General features: G+C 43.3%; 1 protein-coding gene and 1 long non-coding RNA gene across 49 annotated transcripts in view; one reads left to right on the top strand and one right to left on the bottom strand.

The window, feature by feature from the left end:
- The window catches only part of NRXN1 (neurexin 1), a 977,330-nt gene that overhangs the window by 185,520 nt on the left and 771,862 nt on the right, over positions 1-19,948 (bottom strand). The window lies entirely within an intron of this gene.
- On the top strand, positions 17,220-18,855 carry LOC310673781. Its single transcript, XR_014509230.1, has 3 exons — positions 17,220-17,343; positions 17,558-17,741; positions 18,754-18,855. It is a non-coding gene; the product is annotated as an uncharacterized lncRNA (long non-coding RNA).

Raw genomic sequence — 19,948 nt, 5'->3', positions numbered from 1 at the left:
CTTTCCTCAGAGCATGGCCCACTCTTCAGGCCACGCCCTTCACTAGCTTTGTTTTGTGCCTGCCTTGGAGGACTTTTGCCTGTCTGGGATGAGTCCTTGCACTTTGAAAATGCATTCTTGCTTGCATGTGTATCATAGAGTTGTATAGGGACCCTGTATAGTTGTATAGTTGGAAGGGACCCAGAGAGTCATTTATCCCAAACCCCTGCACAGAAACATCTGAATATAGACTATTTAGGAGTAAAATCCACTACTCAGCCTTCATTTGCCTCTGGGCATGCACACCAATGACATACAGACTCCGGAAGGTTCCGCATGAGGGAACGTCGTCCTCTGGCTGAAAAAGTTCCCCTGCTCCTATTACCAAAGACTAACTGCAGAATATATAAAAAGTTTCAGCATGGAAGGTTCCCTACGTGGCATTACAAAAAGGCACAGAGTGCTTCAGTTCAGCTGGCAAACTGTGAAGTCAAACACTGTTTCGGGCAGGATTCTTCTAGCACTTGCCCAACTAATAATAAGAAAACGTGATTTAATAATAATGCTGTTTCGGAGGCTTCTGCAGCAGCAGAGAGGATTACTACAGAAAGAGGGGATGGAGAGCTTGCGATGCAATAGAATAAAAAATGTTTCATACAGCAAAGTGAGCTGGTGTAGCTTATAGTCCCAAGCCAATATCTCAAACCGGCAGCACAATAACAAAATAAAATGGCGAGGCGGCATGGAAATAAGCGTAAGGGCTCAACTTTCTAAGGCAATAAATTTGGACAAGCTCTGAAACAGAAAGGGCATCTCACCCCACCCACCTCCCAACGTGGAAAGAAGTATTAATATAGAAGAGTAGTTTTCAAACTTTATTATCTTCTGGAAACACTTTGTTTCCCATCAACCTGTCTGCCTTTTACCCAGTAACACTTGGTGCCCAACTATTTCTTTGTCAGTCTGAGGTCTTTCTCCTAACCTGGTACAGTGGTACCTCGGGTTACATACGCTTCAGGTTACAGACTTTGCTAACCCAGAAATAGTACCTCGGGTTAAGAAATTTGCTTCAGGATGAGAACAGAAATCGTGTGGCGGCGGCAGCGGGAGGCCCCATTAGCTAAAGTGGTACCTCAGGTTAAGAACAGTTTCAGGATAATAACGGACCTCCAGAACGAATTAAGTTCTTAACCCGAGGTACCACTGTACCTGAATGTTTGGACCAGAAGGCCAAGGGTTGCCTGTAGGACCTTCTGCATGCAAAGCCTCTTTTCTTCACACTGAACTATGCCCCTCACCCATTTACCACGGAAGCCATGCGTGCTGCAAAGGATTCTGGGAAATGTGTGTGTCCACTTAGTGTGTATTCACACAGTGAAATGGCTAGGTCTACTGAGTCTCAGTCATTCCATGCAGACCTAGGCCACACCCAGCACTTCTGCAGTCATCAGAGGTTGTTTCTCTTAGGGTAACAACGCATTGGCTGAAATTTAGAAATGAGATTTGGAGTTTTGAGGACCATCTTTGGGCTACGTTAGAAAAGTCTGAGCAGATTTGAAAAGAGAGAAAAGAAATCAAGGCAATGTATTACTCCACGGTGCAAGCTTTCTGAAGTGTTGGCCCCTAGCCTGAACCTCAGATCAGAAGAGGGAGGGGGAGAGAATAGAAAGACGGAGGCATCGCCTTTCCAATAAAAAATTAATAAATAGGGCATTACTGAAATAAGATACATTCCCAATTTCTTCCATGCCGCCCCCTTGTCTGGACCAAGCTTCTGTAGTGCAATTTAAATTCACCTTATTGAAACAGACTCCGATTAGAATTTAGTGATTTTTTTTTATTTCTCTATATTAGTGGAAATCTTAGATGTCTCCTGGATCGTTAAATTTGCTGAATGGCTGAATATTTCTTGCACTGAGTAATCACATACGTTATCTTCCTGTCCTTATTTTTTAATGCTAATAATAAAAGGCTGAGAAATGAGATTGCATTATCTAACCAAGTATATAAACACATAATTGCAAGTGCAATTTGTTCCTCATTTGTCATGCTGTCTGGATCATTGTGGACCACATTTTTATTTTTTATTTTGGTGATGAAGACCAATGTTCAAGGGGAGGAGGGGAGAAAACCAGGCACAGCAACCCCTAGTCCTGTTTAAGGATATTTTATTTATGGAGTACAAGGGGAGCATCACTCCACATTTTGTCTGCTTCAGGAGATATGCAATCACAGTCAAGCAAAAGAACATATCCATCCTATCCTTAAGAAACATTTAAGAGCATAGCCATCATGGCTCACACAAATTCGTCTAATCCTCTTTGAAAGCCACCTAGGTTTTTGGCCATCACTGCTTCCTGTGGCAGTGAGTTCCATAGTTTAACTCCCTCCCTTAAGGCACTACACATCTCTGGAGGCAGACGTAACATTTTACTTTCATAAGAAGTGACTACAGAGCAAAAGGCAAGGGAGGACCTGTTTGCAGAAGGCTCCTAATGAGAGACAAACACCTTTTCAGATAAGCAGCGGCTGCTTTGAGCACCTCCAATCCCAGTGGTTTAAAACTGACAACTACTGCCCTATCAAAATAACAGTTTTACGAGCAGCACTTTAACTAATTTTTGACACCCTGAACAATTAAGCCGGCCAGAACCAACTAATTATGAATTATGCTCTTGGCACAAGACTACTCGGGAAGAAGAATTAATCTTCACACGCCCATTTTTTTTCTTTCACTAAACTCTAATTGGAGTCTTATTTCAACATGGTGAATTTGGAATGCACTGCTGAGTTCCAGTCCAGCTGAATGGGAAGAAATGTGTCACAGGAGGGGGAGAGAAAGCAAACAGAAAGAACAAACAAAGTCTTAAAAAGCAGAGAAAAGACAGTTGTGTGCAAGGATCTGCAAGTTTGCAATGTGCTCCAAGTGTGTTGCTATCAACGTAATCCTCATACATGCTCCATCACAAAATACTGCTCCCCACAAAAAAAAAAGGGGGGGGAGAAAGAAAATTACATACTGCTGTTACCTTAAGTGGAATGATATGAGAATTTCTCCTTAAGAATGGCAGGCATGAAACTCATTGGGAACTTACCAATGACTGCCACAGTACGGTAATCCTGTGTTGGAGGAACTGAAAAGCAACACTACAGTGGTACCTCGGGTTATAGACGCTTCAGGTTACAGACTCCTCTAACACAGAAATAGTACCTCGGGTTAAGAACTTTGCTTCAGGATGAGAACAGAAATTGTGCTGTGACGGCGCAGTGGCAGCAGGAGACCCCATTAGCTAAAATGGTGCTTCAGGTTAAGAACAGTTTCAGGTTAAGAACGGACCTCCAGAACGAATTAAGTTCTTAACCAGAGGTACCACTGTATTCTGTATTGTAGGAAGAGCTCAATGGAAGAGTGTCGGTTTTGGATGGAGAATGCCCCATGGTCGAACCCTGGTATCTCCCATGAGAAGGATCCAGTAGCTTGTGATGGGAAAGAATTTGGCCAGAGTTTATGGAAGAGTCACTTCTACTCAGAATAGACAATAGTGGGTGGTCTGATTTGGTATGAAATTGCTCCCTAATAATCATAAAACAGACTGAGAAAAGCGCAGTCTGTCCTCAGAGATGAGGGTCATTGTTAGTAGCTCAGCACATGTTTTATTTCTACAGGAAGCCTATGCAAGACATGCTACCAATCCAAATTGCACAGCCCAATATTTAGGCACCAACCAGGAGGTTGTTAAACCTTGTTTTTGCTGAGACTGGAAAACCAGAAGTTTGCTGGCCACAGTACATGGCCGGTGGGTTTTAAGGTTATGTAGTTTATGGGTTATAGGACCCGCTCTCTGGCTTCTTCAACTAGCTTTGAAGAGGGATGGGTAAGGTATCAATTTAATGCAAGCCTACCAAGTTTGTATTTCCTAAAGCAATGCACAAAAATCCTACGTTGTTGCTTTAACAAAAAAACAAAATCAAAGAAACAAAACTCTTCAGATTTCGGATGGCATCCTACTGTAAAGCCTACCAGGGGACAATCATAATGGTGAATTGAAAAATGGCAAACCATTTCTCCCCATGGAAACAGAAGTGGGTGTAATTTGCAGGCAAGAGATCCCCTGCAGAGAAGATTAAGCTTGCCAAATTCCAGAGTGGTCCATCCAGGGATTTTCATGCAACGAACCTTTACATTTTACTTTTACATTTACAAATAAATCACACACCAAAAGCCCTACAACTGCACTGAAGGAGTGGGAAATTAGAAAGACCTTGTAACTGAGCTCGTCCAGAAGTCCGCAGACTAAGAACCAAACTAATAATAATAATTTATAATAATAATTTTTTATTTATACTCCGCCCATCTGGCTGGGCTTCCCCAGACACTCTGGAAAATAGAAGAAAGAAAGAAAGAGAAAGAAAGAAAGAAAGAAAGAAAGAAAGAAAGAAAGAAAGAAAGACAAAATGACTGAAGTATTGGTTTTTAATTATATGCTAGGAAACAAGAAGCGATTGGGAAGGATGCTAATTACCCACCCCTCTTTCAAATGCCCTACGTTCCCAGGAAGAAATGGAAGAAGAACTCCACTCCACTCCTCACCTCCCACTCCTGCTACAACACTGTGTTTGGTGTGACCTGGAAAAATAATTCACAATCCTGCCCATCAAAACAAACAAACAAACAAAGATCCCATCTGCATTTCCCGATTCAGGTTGGTTTCAATTTTTAGAAGTGCAGCAGTCCTTCATTCTGAAATGGCAAAATGCAATTGGGGCAGGGGATGGCACCAAAATCCAAAAAGTGGCTTGGGATTTTATGGAATCCCCGGCTGTTTATTTCATAAAATTTATTCACCGCTTGATAGTGAAAAAGAGAACCTCAAAGTGGTTTACAAAAAGATAAAATAATAAAATCGATAGGGGGGAATCACAACCATACTTTAAAACATACAAAAGTTAGAATACTAAAACAGATAAAAATTACCGTGACTTTCTAAGCATCTAGGTGGGCTTGTCTAAACAGGATTATTATTATTTTTTAAGCAGTGAAGTTCTCTCGATGTGACTTGAGGTTCTTTCCTGATGGTGCATTCCAGTTTCGGCAACTCAAATCACCTTCATTTGCCTCATAATCTCAGCTGCCCACATTTCTGATGCAGCCACCTCCCCCCCCCCCCCCCAGTATGAAGGCATCTCTATTCATGTGTGAAGAAGTTATACTACCATTCCGCTCCTGGAATGGCAGAGGGCCACAGCTGTCCTTAACCTCTGTGATTAAACTGCATCAGGTGCCTTCATACCATTCATTTGGGTAGCAGGATCTGCCAGTAGGATAGGAACTCTGATCTAGAATTCAGGATAATTGACAAATACATTTTCTATTTAGATTCCACTGGATAGAATGCAAATGGATGGACAGAAGATGCACATTTTGACTAAACATCAGGACGAACTCTCGACAGTGGAACGGGCTTCCTCAGAAGGGGTGGACTCTCCTTCCTAGGAAACGATGCCTTATGGAAACGATGCCTTATGAGGAACGGCTAAGGGAGCTGGGCATGTTTAGCCTGGAGAAGAGGAGGTTAAGGGGTGATATGATAGCCATGTTCAAATATATAAAAGGATGTCACATAGAGGAGGGAGAAAGGTTGTTTTCTGCTGCTCCAGAGAAGCGGACACGGAGCAATGGATCCAAACTACAAGAAGATTCCACCTAAACATTAGGAAGAACTTCCTGACAGTAAGAGCTGTTCGACAGTGGAATTTGCTGCCAAGGAGTGTGCTGGAGTCTCCTTCTTTGGAGGTCTTTAAGCAGAGGCTTGACAACCATATGTCAGGAGTGCTCTGATGGTGTTTCCTGCTTGGCAGGGGGTTGGACTCGATGGCCCTTGTGGTCTCTTCCAACTCTATGATTCTATGATTCTATGATCCTTGGAGGTTTTTAAGCAGAGGTTGGGTGGCCATCTGTTATGGATGCTTTAGTTGAGATTCCTGCATCACAGGGGTTTGGACGAGATGGCACTGAGCATCCCTTCCAACTATACGACTCTATGTTACAGGAGCATCATGTTATGTTACACTCTATGCTACAGTAGCATGCTAAGCCTTAAAACAGAAAGCACACAGAATGTACTGTAGATGCCTAATCTGGATTTTGGGTTGTTTGAAATGAATGCATACTTTAGGGAGAGAAATTCCATTAATAAACTCAACAGGAGAACGCGAGCGTTTCTTTTGAATTCTAAAGCGATTCAAAGTGATTAAAAATAAAGATACTGCATGTGCCATCAAGCACAGGAAACTTAACATTGCCCCTAATGAAAACTTGGAAAGAATGCATTTCATTAGGGCTAAAATATGACATTAATTAGTTACGGTACTTCGACTGGTTCCATTTTAAGCTCTAGGCAAAGAGGTCTTTCATGTCAAGGCTGACAGGTGCTACAAGAGAAATCCTAATCTGTCTCTGTGATTAACCACAATGAACAACATTAATAATGCATAATAATTTCTTTGATTAAGGCAAAAGAAAAAGGGCCGAGCAAACGAGATGCTTTGCTTCAACAGCAAGGAAGTCGAGAGGAACATGTGATAGGAAGAATCGGGGAATTTGGCCTTGATCCACCCTGACAGGTGCAGATAGAGGTCAAGTTCAAAATGATGCATAATGCGATGGAGGGTATATAAGCCTCTGCACTGGTCGCAATACATTTTCCCCAAGCCATAGAGAGAAGGTGGGGGACATACAGTCAGATCAATGGTGGAGGAAGGTGGAGGTGGACATTCCCTGTCCTTGCAAAGGGCTTTTTACCAAAAATCCCACCAAGGTCCCTTCTAGAGCAAGACCAAACAAGGCAACACAAGTGCCCCAAAGTACATTACAACAGAAGACACAGACATAAATGAATGGCGTGGCAAGCATTTAAATGGTTGCTTTGGTGTGGTTCCTCGTGTCCGCTAGCGGAGAAGTACCAGTACTGTATTTCTGTTAAATCAATGGCATTTGCTTGGGATATGAAAACAACATTATACTTTCCTGTCTTGGGCAGGAGATCCTTTCCAAACCCAGCTACCAATTCACACAAATGCTCTACCACTCTGTTATGTCCACTTGCCCCAATTCAGACCTGCTTATGAAAAGACCATGGCACCAACTATCCCATAATGATTTCCAGGAGCTCCCTGGGGTCTCAGGCGGGGGTTCCTTTCCCAGCAGAGCTACCTGAGCCTACAGGTCCAGTGGAGCTCTTCAGCCAAAGGCACAGAGATGAGCTTGGGAAGAACTTCAATCTTTGCCTCAAAGAAGAAGGAAGCATCAGGAGCCCCTTCCCCATCTTCTTCAGCTTGGATTATATTCTAAACCAGAGAAGAAACCACAATTTGCCCCCAAGCTCCAAACTCTCCACCTAGACCCACTGTACTCCCACCCCCTTACGTCCAATTTATAAGCTCTATTTACTGGCTGGGCAGCAGAAAGTACAGTTCTCTGGCAATCACAAGAAGAGAGAAGGAGGGAAGGAAGGAGGCCCCTCCCCTTTCCAACACCTGCTATGCTACCCTGATGAAACTTCTTAGGAACTCCATGATTCCTGAGAACAGAGTTAGGACACCTCGGTAGCAGGTGAGATATTGAGAGGAGGAGGAAGGTCTTCTCTTAGGCATGCCGGGCTCCAAACATTTGATACTATAAGATTGGCAAAACCAATAGAGCTGGCTGAGACTCCACTGCTCCCACAGAGTGTTATTTAAACAGACGACACGTAACTTCCTGCCTAGCCAATCCAGCAGTCTAGACTTGCCCCTTGTACTTGAGACTCTAGGTTTCTCAAAATCACTGTATCCTTTTTTCTTGTTAAAAAAAACAGATTTTATTTTTATATAACAGGAAGGGGGGAAGTGCACATTTAGTCTAATTAGCAAATGCTAACAATGTCTTAGTTGTTTCTAGCCAATGAATATTTTACATGAGGGCAGAAGCAGCTGGAACAGCGAGGCAGAGAGGTCCAAGAAGAATGACATACTCGCTTCCCTGTAGAAGTTTATGGCACTGAGGTGTTTTCAAAGTTCCTTTTGTTTATGCTGCAGAGAAGTTTTACTTTATAAAAGCACCAAGTTTATTGCTGTCTCATTCTCCCAACATGCCAGAACGGTACAGGGAAAGGCCTATACCTTAGGGGGGTAGAGCATCTCTCTTCTGAATGCAGAGGGTTCCTGGTTCAAATCTCTGGCCACTCCAGGTAGGGCTTGGAGGGAACCCTGCCTGAAATCCCAGAGGGCTGCTGCCTGTCTCTGATGACCATACTGAGCTAGATGGAACAATAATCTCACTTGGTATGATGTAGCTTCCTATGTTCCTAATAAAAGAAGAAATGGGTAGAGTCTAGTATTCTACCATATTGGTCTTGGATGTGGAAGAATGGGCGACTTCCAACAACTGCTGTATGTTGACTTCTTGAGGAAGGTCACTTCACATTAAAGGTAAAGGTACCCCTGACCATATGGTCCATTCGTGGACGACTCTAGGGTTGCACGCTCATCTTGCTCTATAGGCCGAGGGAGCCGGCATTTGTCCGCAGACAGCTTCCCGGTCATGTGGCCAGCATGACTAAGCCACTTCTGGCGAACCAGAGCAGCGCACGGAAACACCGTTTACCTTCCTGCCAGAGTGGTACCTATTTATCTACTTGCACTTGACGTGCTTTCGAACTGTTAGGTGGGCAGGAGCTGGGACCAAACAACGGGAGCTCACCCCGTTGCGGGGATTCGAACCACCAACCTTCTGATTGGCAAGCCCTAGGCTCTGTGGTTTAGACCACAGCGCCACCCACCGCCACTTCACATTACTGATGGGTAAATCTATTTGTTTTGGTATCCTTCAATCTCCTTCCCATTTTTCCCCCAGCTTAATTTAGTTCTCCACATTTCACATCAGTTTGTTATATTTTTTTTCCTGATGGAAATTCAGGGGATAATTTCTCCAAGTGCGCACACACACACATTGCATTTTTATGCACACCTCACCACAGTATATGTGTTTTTGCGTACATTACTTGGCTGGAGAACTGCATTGCAAAATTTAGGGACGTGTGAATTTTGCAGGATTTGCGTATGGTTTTGTAAAGTGTGAATTAGGTGCCCCCCCTTTAAATGTGAACTGAGTTGATTTTCTTACCCCATCCCTACTTCACACACACCTCCCCACTTTGAAATCTACACTGATTATATGCACATCGGGGTGGGAAACATGTGACCTGCCAAATGTTGCTGAGATATAAGGACTCAGCTTGTGCTTCATTCTGTGACCTTCATACTAGAGATCTTCATTATCTTTTGGGGAGGCTGAATAATGAGGTGAACAGAGGTAATTCAGAGGACCTCCACTCTCCCAAGTCAAAGTGCAATGTCAATAATAATGCCACAGAGGGCAAGTGAGGTCAAACAGGACTGAGGACACACAAGAACAAAGTAAATGAATAAAGCAAACGTTTTCACTAAAAAGCCACAAGGAAAAAAACCAAGAGGCCTCCTTTGGCAGTGCCCAAGAAAATGTGTGAAAAACTGTGAGTGGTTTTAGCTCAGCTCTAATTCCGGATGACAATATTCCTGAACTCCTACCATGGTGCAATTACGGAGGACTGATCAAGTTGCCTCTGGGTGTTCATAAATGAACGGATGAGTGCTGCTGGGCAAAGCACCATGGCCCCGCATTTGCCAAAGGAGTAGCAGGCTGGGATAGATTTTGTGCCATCAGAAAATTGCCCGCCCACTCCCCTACCCCTCCAATCAATATCTCCCCCCTTTATTTTTCCCAGCAGTGTCAAAGAACGTTTAAAGTTTAATGTGGATTTCCTACGCGCCGAGATTTATAGTGTCACTTCCAATCTGGTGCAACCAAATAAACTGGGATAGGAGGTGTTTGCTGTCTCCATCCATGAGATTTCACATTCCGCCATTGAGCTCAACAGCCCTTTAACCCCCTACAATTTCAGGGAAGAGTTTTGGAGCATCAATTTGAAGAGAAATTCACAAAAATCAATTTGCCCAGTAGGAAAGGAAACCATAGCAGGTGCATTTACAGATGTTACATCCTCTCCTCCTATCATCTAACGCTGAATTGTAAAAGGCCAGATAAACACAGAAACAGAAGGGGCCAAAGGGCTGTAAAAAATCACTGCTCTTTTTTATTATTATTTTCAAAGGAAGTAAATACCTTAGCGTGTATTTCATGCCAGATCCCATGGTCCTTGAGTAATAGTTCCCATTTTCACAGCACTGACTCTAGGAGATTTGCCATCATTACCTTGTCTCCCCTCACATTATCCCTACTAGGTAGGTCAACCTAATTATTCCCATTTTACAGGGTGAGATGTGAGGGAAGGGAACTTGCTCAAGGGCACCAAATAAGTCACGTGGCTGAGCTGGGATATGAAATCTGATCGACCTGCTCTAAATCCATAATAGGTAAAGACACAGGTGATGCAAGAAGACGCAGAATTTGGCTCTCGGTGGAATACATTTCCAAGGCTTCTCATCTTATATACGGGTAGCAGGCTCAATTTTCCAACCATCAATCCTTATGTAACCAAAATGGTTTTAAGGAGGGAGGAAACATCACAACATCGCTAAGCTAAGAATCACACAAAGCAATGGGTACCATCCATCCCTGGACTCCTTTTGTCCATTTAGGTGCTTCTCCCACCCCACCCCAAAACTGGATAAATCATGGAACAGAGCAAAAGGAGCCCAGTCCTGTTTCAAGTATCTCTTTGCACCCATTATCAGGAAGTTGACTTCTCTGTACAATATCACATCCTGTGTTGTTCATGCAGAACCTTGGCATACAGAGATTCTGCACTGCCTGCCAATTTGCTACCAATTTGCTAGCCCTTAATGGCTTGGGACGTGGGTGGCGCTGTGGGTAAAAGCCTCAGCGCCTAGGACTTGCCGATCGAAAGGTCGGCGGTTCGAATCCCCGTGGCGGGGCGCGCTCCCGTTGCTCGGTCCCAGCGCCTGCCAACCTAGCAGTTCGAAAGCACCCCCGGGGCAAGTAGATAAATAGGGACCGCTTACTAGCGGGAAGGTAAACGGCGTTCTGTGTGCGGCTCTGGCTCGCCAGAGCAGCGATGTCACGCTAGCCACGTGACCCGGAAGTGTCTCCGGACAGCGCTGGCCCCCGGCCTCTTGAGTGAGATGGGCGCACAACCCTAGAGTCTGTCAAGACTGGCCCGTACGGGCAGGGGTACCTTTACCTTTACCTTACTAATGGCTTGGGACTAGTTTGATATACCCACTCAACTACTTCAATCTATCAAATGAGCACTTTTCCAAGTACCACACAACGAGTCGCATTCAACTATGTTCTACTCAGAGTAGACACGTTGAAATTGACAAACGTACTTATTAATGTCTTTGAGCCTCCACTGAATACTACCAGCATTGGGTATAACTCGTCGTGCGTTCCACACACAGTATTTCTGTGTGGCAGCACCCACGCCCAGGGACAATATATTGACCGTATTGTTTTTGACCCCTGCTGAATGCTTTTTTCTTTAGGAAAGTCTGGGTATATAGATTTTAGGTCAACTTGTTTTAAACTTCTGACCTTTACTGACACTTTAAATGTATATTTTACGTTCCATGTAAATTACAGAGAGGTTTTGACAATTAAGCAGTGTACAAAATGTTAAATAAATTAACAAATAGCAACGAACAACAAACACAGCCTTGGCTGTACGATGCTGAAAAAGTAAAGGAAGGAACAAGCAAAGGACCTTCTCAAGGCCGTAAATGAAAAGTAAACTACGGCGCTATAAGTTTCAGATTCATTATTCTGCAATGTATTTTGAGAACCAGCAAACAATGACATCTGCGGGGAAAGAGTATAATGAACCTTGCAAGGCCTCTTAATTTTCTCTCTTTATTGCCGCAGAGATTCTGAATCCACTTCAAAATAAACCCAATTACCTTTCTAAAAAGGTAAGCTGATGACTTCAGGGAGATCCAGGTGCCTCATCTTTCCCACAGTACAAATCAGCAGAAAGGATCTGGGGGCTAATTATAGTCTACCTGTCCACTTATCAACTAGAAAAGCATAAAAGTGATGCCTGCTAGAGTGCATTCATCAGCCAGCTTTTCATGATTAACCTGCCCCAATTAGGAAAGGAGGAAGAGTAATGCATCAGAAACTAATTAAGGTGACACTGAATCACGTTATTTCGGACTGCAAAGGATCTTAAAAGGTCACTTGCTCTTCTCTATTTTTTCCCCTTTCTGCCCTAGAGCAGATCACAATATAAAGGAGAAACAATGTTTCCCTTAATCCAAAACTTATTCGAGAAGCTTCAAGCTCCATGTGCAGCCCAGCCCAGCCCAATTTGAAGACACTAGGGAAATTTAAAAACGTGATGCCCGTGTCACTCAAATCCTTTTATTGCTTACATACATGGCTTAGGATGCATTGGTTCCAATGACCAGAGTATTTTATAGGTTCATAGATTTTGATGTTGATATTTTTGGTTGTCAACCAAATTCCTAAATATTTAACTTTTTTTTATGAATCTCTATTTCTATATTTTGCTGTAATTCTCTCTCCCCCCCCTTTTCTGGTACATTTTTCACTTTCAGCTTTGTCTTAGTTTTATTCAACTTAGAAACAGCCACCTGCCCAAAGTTCTGTGTTTTTCTAGGACTTTCAGCAGAGAGTTCTTAGGGTCCTCCACTATTATTACAAGATCATCCTCATATGCTTTTAATTTATATGTCCCCCCCACACAAACCATGAGTCCTCTGATGGATTCATCAGCCCTAATATTTCTCATCAAAACTTCTAAAACCAAAATAAATTATAGAGGTGATAGCGGACATCCCTGTCTTGTTCCTTTTTGAATCTTGCAATTGTCAGTCACCACCTGATTGGCAGTTAGTTTGGCTTTTTGCCTGGTATGACTCAACAATGGGCCTTGAGCCAGTGTGGTGTAGTGGTTAAGAGCGGTGGACTTGTAATCTGGTGAACGGGTTCGCTTCCCTGCTCCTCCACATGCAGCTGCTGGGTGACCTTGGGCTAGTCACACTTCTTTGAAGTCTCTCTGCCTCACTCACCTCACAGAGTGTTTGTTGTGGGGAAGGAAGGGAAAGGAAAATGTTAGCCACTTTGAGACTCCTTCGGGTAGTGATAAAGCAGGATATCAAATCCAAACTCTTCTTCTTCAGATCAGGGAGAATTGGGCTTCCCTGTCAACTCCTTCCCAAGTTGCTTAGGGGGTAGTAGAGGGGTCCCTAGAGAGCCCTTGATAAACCCTCTCTTCTCCTCACCCCTTGGACCCTACTATGACAACACCCCCATTCACTAGGGACTCTGGGAAATTTTGGCTGCAGCCACACAACAGTTTATTCTGTTTCCCTGATGTTTCCCTGTTAATTTCTGTGTTATATTTGAGCTTTCAAGAGATTTAAAAAGCCACTTCTGGAAATCTAGTGGAATCAAGTTTAGTGCTCAGTTCTGCTTTAATTAGTTCCAGAAATAGTCTGTTTGCAACCCCGCCAATCCAGAAAACTGTGGGGTGAAATTGGGGGTAAGCATATCAGCATAAAGTTCTTTTCTGCCTTTTTTCCATGGAGTGTGCAGAAAAGGGTGGAGGAGCAATGATGCTGTTCAATGGCACACCCACCGGCGTGAATGAAATTCAGTGTGACGTGCCAGTAAATCAATCAAAAAGCCGCAGCTCAATAAGGTAACAGGTACTGAATTTTTAAGGGAACATTAGAAAAGTGTTAGCATGATGATCAGGAAAAGCAACACAGTATTCACTCCATCTTAAACGCACTCACAGTTTCCCAAGAAAACTGAAGTTCTTACTATGGAGCTTATTGAAGAAAAGATTGCTTACTTCATAATGTCACTGAGCATGATGTGTAGGACAAGTTTATGTTGAAGGGAGAGCGACTCTGTTTTGGCCAGCAGGTAATGGCTTTTTTCTCCTGCCTTGTGCCTCCCTCAAGCTCCAAGAGCCTTCAAAATAGAGCTGTTCCCAGAGGAAGAACTGAGACTCTTTGCCATCAGAGAAGGTGGTTGGTTTCACCTGTGCTGCCTCACCTCCAGCCCCAGGAATCTTCAAAAGGGAGTTGTTGTCATGGACATTATTAGGTGTATGTGTATTTTAATGAGTTGAAGAAAGATTAGGAGTCTCAGGGTGTGTGGAGAGTATGTGCATGAATTCAACAGTTCTTGATTTAACTTTTGGTTGCCATTTTGCTAATGATGTTAATATTGCTTTATAGATTACAAATGCTGTATAGATTTGTTAATCATATAATATGACTCTTGCCGTCTAGATTTGTTAATCGTATGCTATCATTTGCTTTAATTGTCATGTTTAGTTTATTTTTGCAGTCATTGTTAACAACTGGATTTGTTTCACGGATGCTCTGCTGATTATTCTATATGATTTATGCTGCATGTTTTTGTTATTTACTGTTCGTCAGCTGCTTTGGAATTCGTCTGAATGAAAAGAGGCAGAGAAATACCGTATTGGCCTGAATATAAGCCTCAATTTTTAACCAAATTCTCACCGTGAAAAGTTAAAGTGTGGCTTGTATTCGTGACCTTATGGTATGCAGCCAGGAGCAGCGAGGAATGGAGTGGCTTATATTCTGGTATTTTTTCTCTCCCCCCCCCCTTCCAATTTTAAAGGTGTGGCTTATATTTGGGTGCGGCTTATATTCAGGCCAACACGGTACTATAAATCAATCATGTTCACTTAGTCATGCTCACTAATTTAAATGGGTCTACTCTGAACAAATCTTAGTTGATTACCACCCTTTGTCACCATCTCTAAAGTCAAGGAAGTTACTTGATAGAGGCGGAGGGCTGGCTGGGGGCACATCAAATGCACACCGGCCTCCTATTTCCCATGATGGTAGCTGGAGCTCAGCTACCATTTGAACAGGAAAAGAAAGCACAGTTAAGTCTTTATGCAGAGAGCCAACGGAACCTCACTGTGGCTGTGCAAGAGGTAGCAGGGGGTGGTGGTTAGAGGGTTGGACTAGAACCAGGGATGCTCAAGCTCATCTGTGGAGCTCACTGGGGCCAGTCAATTGGTCACAGTCCAACATACCTCCTAGGGATGCTGTTAGTTGGTGACTATGGAAGAACCACAGATGCCACCCTCATCTTCCTGGGCAAAGGATGCTATAATAATAATAATGTTAGTCTATGCCTTTGACCTCCTCTGCACTCTTAAGAAGGGAGGCTTTAATGTGCATACTACAATATTAAGACTGCATTATTGAGAATAGGCTTACACACACAATCTCTCTCACCCCTTTCGAACCAAGTCACTCCACAGATTTATTATCCCCACTGAGTTATTGATAATGCTGCCTTTGTATCAGAAGCAGGAGCATTTAAGAGGACTCTGCAGCATTCAGCGTGTTTATTATTCAGTGTTTGCATGCATAATCTTCTAAAAGCATGGCAGATTAGGGGTGTATTACTAAATACAAAGCCAAATATCCCCCCTTCTTAATCCATTTATGTGTAACACATTTGTTAGTTAAGCCACTTATTACCACTTTCTGACATTTTCAACCACAATGCAGCATCTTGCATAGAAGCCTAGTAACAGGAGTCTGATTATGTTGGGAGTTTTCCCCCCCCTGATGCTGACTTACATATTGGCACTTGAATGGGAATAAAAAGGCACACGCACACACACACAGAGAGAGACCAGTGTACTTTTAACAACTGAAACAAGCTTAACCTAAAAAGCCCTTATTCTTGCCTTTTATTTCATCAAATGTAACAGGATTTATTTCAATTAATATTCTAATTGCTCAACACTCGAGGAAAAATAAAATAAAACAGGGCTGGAAACTTTCATTAATTTTTCAGCAAATCGATTCAATCCCGTGTAATTAATAACTGGGAATAGTAAGATTTGTTGTGAGCTATTCCTATTTCCGGTGACTGAATAAATGAATAATGTTGATATAGAGATAGTATTAACACAACAGATTTTGTTGTTGTTGTTGTTGATGATGATGATGATGTGCACGTTGGCCCCTCTTAGCTGCCACCAATTCAGTTTTCTGGGTATGAACTGGCTAAATTGAGGCATTAGCTATAGAATGAGAACAGAGAGCCTGAGCAAAGCTGCACGGAAGGTAATGTTGGAAACAGCAAACCTACAACTGTCCACCCAAGCACTGAATTAGGAAGCCTGATCATCTAAGTAGGCATAGCTGGAGGGTGAACGAAGAGTTTAGGCTTGCTACTAGCCATGTTGGCTATGGTCTGCCTCCTTGGTCAGAGGTATTATGCTTCTGCATACCAGTTGTTAGAAAACACAGGAGGGAAGAGTGCTGTTGGTGCCATATGCATGGGAATTATCAGATGTACAAGCATCCTCTTTAGAGCCAGTGTGGTGTAGTGGTTAAGACCAGTAGACTCGTAATCTGGTGAACCAGGTTCAATTCCCCACTCCTCCACATGCAGCTGCTGGGTGACCTTGGACCAGTCACACTTCTCTGAAGTCTCTCAGCCCCACTCACCTCACAGAGTGTTTGTTGTGGGGCAGGAAGGGAAAAGGAGATTGTTAGTTGCTTTGAGACTCCTTAGGGTAGTGATAAAGTGGGATATCAAATCCAAACTCTTCTTCTTCATCTGGCTGGCCATTGTGGGAAAGACCACATGGACCTCTGGACTGAGCAGGGCTCTTCTTAAGTAGGTTAGGCCCCATCTGTACTCTACATTTAAAGCAGTACCATATCCCCAAAAGAGCCCTGGAAACTGTAGTTCGTTAGAGCTGATGAGAGTTGTTAGGAGATTTCCCTCACAGAGCTACAGTTCTTCAATCCCTCTTCGTAGAAGGGTGAGCTCCCATTGCTCAGTCCCTGCTCCTGTCAACCTAGCAGTTTGAAAGCACGTCAAAAGTGCAAGTAGATAAATAGGTACCGCTCTGGCAGGAAGGTAAACGGTGTTTCTGTGCGCTGCTCTGGTTCGCCAGAAGTGGCTTAGTCATGCTGGCCACATGACCCAGAAGCGGTCTGCGGACAAACGCCGGCTCCCTCGGCCTATAGAGCAAGATGAGCGTGCAACCGTAGAGTCGTATGCGGCTGGACTTAACTGTCAGGGGTCCTTTACCTTTAACAGCTCTCTGAACCCTTAGCAAACTAGGGTTCTTTGGGAATTCTTTGACTGTTTGAAGTGGAATCATACTGCTTTAAATGTATACTACAGATGGCACCTTAGGCTGAGATATGATGGCTTGCTGAAGGACTTAGTGTTACAGATGATGCAGATTTAAACATGGGATGTGATGGTCCAAGTCAAACATTATCCATATTTAAGCGGTTGCAATCAGAAAAGAAGTATGGGTGGGTCATGTTGATCATATACTCAAGAGAAACAAAAGAGGAAGGGGCCTCTTACCTAGTTTGTTTATAAAACATGTGGGTATTTTTTGGATAGCTGCAAGAATTTGCAATTTTCAAATTTATTTTCAGTAATAATGATGTTTATTGCAGGACATGTTTTTCCCCCTCTCTTACAGTTTCACGGGCATGACATGTTATTTTCTCTCCCTAATAGCAAAATTGCCATATTTATTACATGGTGGGTTATTCTGACCTGGTTCAGAAACATGATAAATAATCAACTCAATGAGATATTGTTAGCAGATCGAGAGAGACATCCAAGCTTCTCTTGTCAGGGTGAGACTAAACTGCAGAAAATGTGGACGGCCAAATGTCATACAGCATTCATCACTTGCAAGGTAACTGACTTCTTCTGAATTCACTCAGGCAGAAAATGAACAGCTGTCAATGCTGATCAAGGAGAAGGGAAATACAGCTTCCAGGGATGAGATTCCTCCCCCCGCTTTGTTTTCAACATCTTTAGTTAAAACAATGTTATTTAGCCACTAAAAAAATTGGAAAGTAACTACTACAAAAGTCTAGACCAGCGGTTCTCAACCTGTGGGTCCCCAGATGTTGTTGGACTACAACTCCCATCATCCCTGATCTCTGGCCTTGTTAGCTAGGGATGATGGGAGTTGTAGTCCAATAACATCTGGGGACCCACAGGTTGAGAAAGGCTGGTCTAGACACTGAAAATCTTTTGGTTTGTCTATTTAGTGTAGCCTAAATATTTGGCCTGAAACAGACATCACACTCAACCATGGTTTGCTCTCCTTAAGCAGAGTTTAGATAATAACACATAATGTCTGTATTTACACAACACAACAAGCCAGAGTTGTGGGCTTGTTGTGATTTATGGCAAGGGTAGGGAACATTTTCCAGCCTGTGGACCATGTTGCCTTCTGGGCAACTTTCTGAGGGGCACATAGTGCTGGATGGGGCCAGATGCAAACATGGACAGAACACCAAATTTAAAGTCTGCCTTGGTAAAGGTAAAGGTAAAGGGACCCCTGACCATTAGGTCCAGTCGTGGCCGACTCTGGGGTTGCGGCGCTCATTTCGCTTTATTGGCCAAGGGAGCTGGCGTACTGCTTCCGGGTCATGTGGTAGGCTAATTTATACACTGTCAACACACCCCCCCCGCCCCCAATCTATCATCTAACCAGAAAAACAAGAGGCACAATCAGATTTCAAGAACACATTTCAGGTGGGCAAAAACACCTGGCGTGAGAAGCAGGGTCTGACTGATCAGGAATCGACTGTGTGCTGGTACACCCTGGCTGATCATACACTACCTTGCGCCACCAAATTTGATTATATCTACTTTAGACCCAGCTACCTAACTTGATCTTAATTTTCCTATTACAGAAGTGGAGCTAACAGGGGAGAGGGAAGGAAGGAAGACTTCCCTGAAGTTACTAGGTACTGTGAAATCATGTCACCGTTAAGTTACTGTAAGAGAAAACCAGAAGCTGATTTCAGTTAAATTGCGTGCTTGGTGCAAGCGGGGGGTTTGTTGCTGCCATTATTCAAAGCTTGAAGTTCCACCGACCTCTGGAGGTCAGGAGGAAGAGCTTTCTGTAAAATCAGAACCGAAAAAGAGAGAGAGAAGAGCAATTAAAAAGACCCGCAGAGATAGAAGCACATCAAGAAGAGACAAAGGGTAGCAATTTGTGTGGAATGGAGTAGAGGCAAAGAGCTTCAGGAACGGAAATGGAATTCTGGGAGGTTTGCTTTGGCCGTGGTGACACAGGAGATCTCAGTTGAGCACATCATTATCCAGAGCAATGCCTTCCTCCCTGCTGGTGCTCAAAAGAACAGAAGGAAAAGAAACACCTGAAAGGGGTTGGGGGAAGGATACATCAAAGAGTGCCAGAAAAAACCCTGATATGTTCATTTTCACAGAACTGTAAAACTATTTCCCCCCTTCTCTGTAAAGCTGTTTCTCCCTGGCAGAAACAACATGTTGACTCAGAAGCAAGTCCTACTGATTTCAGTGAGGCTTACTCCCGTGTAACTAGGTATCTGCCTGCAGCCTGAACAACTTAAAAGTTATTTCCAGGAAAGCCACAAAAGTATGTCTTGGTTCCCTCCCAATTCCAGTGCCCAGCATTTTGAGACAATTTATTCAAACCATATGAGCAAACAACATTCAGCAATACTAAACCACCTTGCTGCTGTTTGCCTGCCATGTTACGCTCTCGTCTATTTAATTCCTTTCCCAGAGTCAATTATTTGATGTAATAAAAATAAATGTCACTGCAATTATATGATGTGACTGCAGAATCTCCGTAATGGAATATATTTTAATGCGATGTAAATCAACCAAGCCTTATATAATCTGCAAATTAGCCTGATGCAACACTTAACAAAAGCTGTGATAGGCGAGTGGAATACATTAGATCAATTGAGGTGATTTCCTGAAGGACCTGTTTTGGAGAAGATGGGTTGCATCCTGAGCTGGCCTTCTGGGAACAGAAGTGTCCTTTCATTCCCAGAAGGTGGTGAAGATACCAAGGGACGTCCCAGTTAGAGGAAGGGTGGGGAGCCAGTGACCCTCCAA

This window comes from Podarcis tiliguerta (assembly GCF_965153285.1).
Source record: "Podarcis tiliguerta genome assembly, chromosome: 3".
Taxonomy (NCBI): Eukaryota; Metazoa; Chordata; class Lepidosauria; order Squamata; family Lacertidae; genus Podarcis; species Podarcis tiliguerta.
The sequence above is the reverse complement of the archived record's forward strand: the minus strand, read 5'-3'. Positions and strand labels throughout refer to the sequence as shown.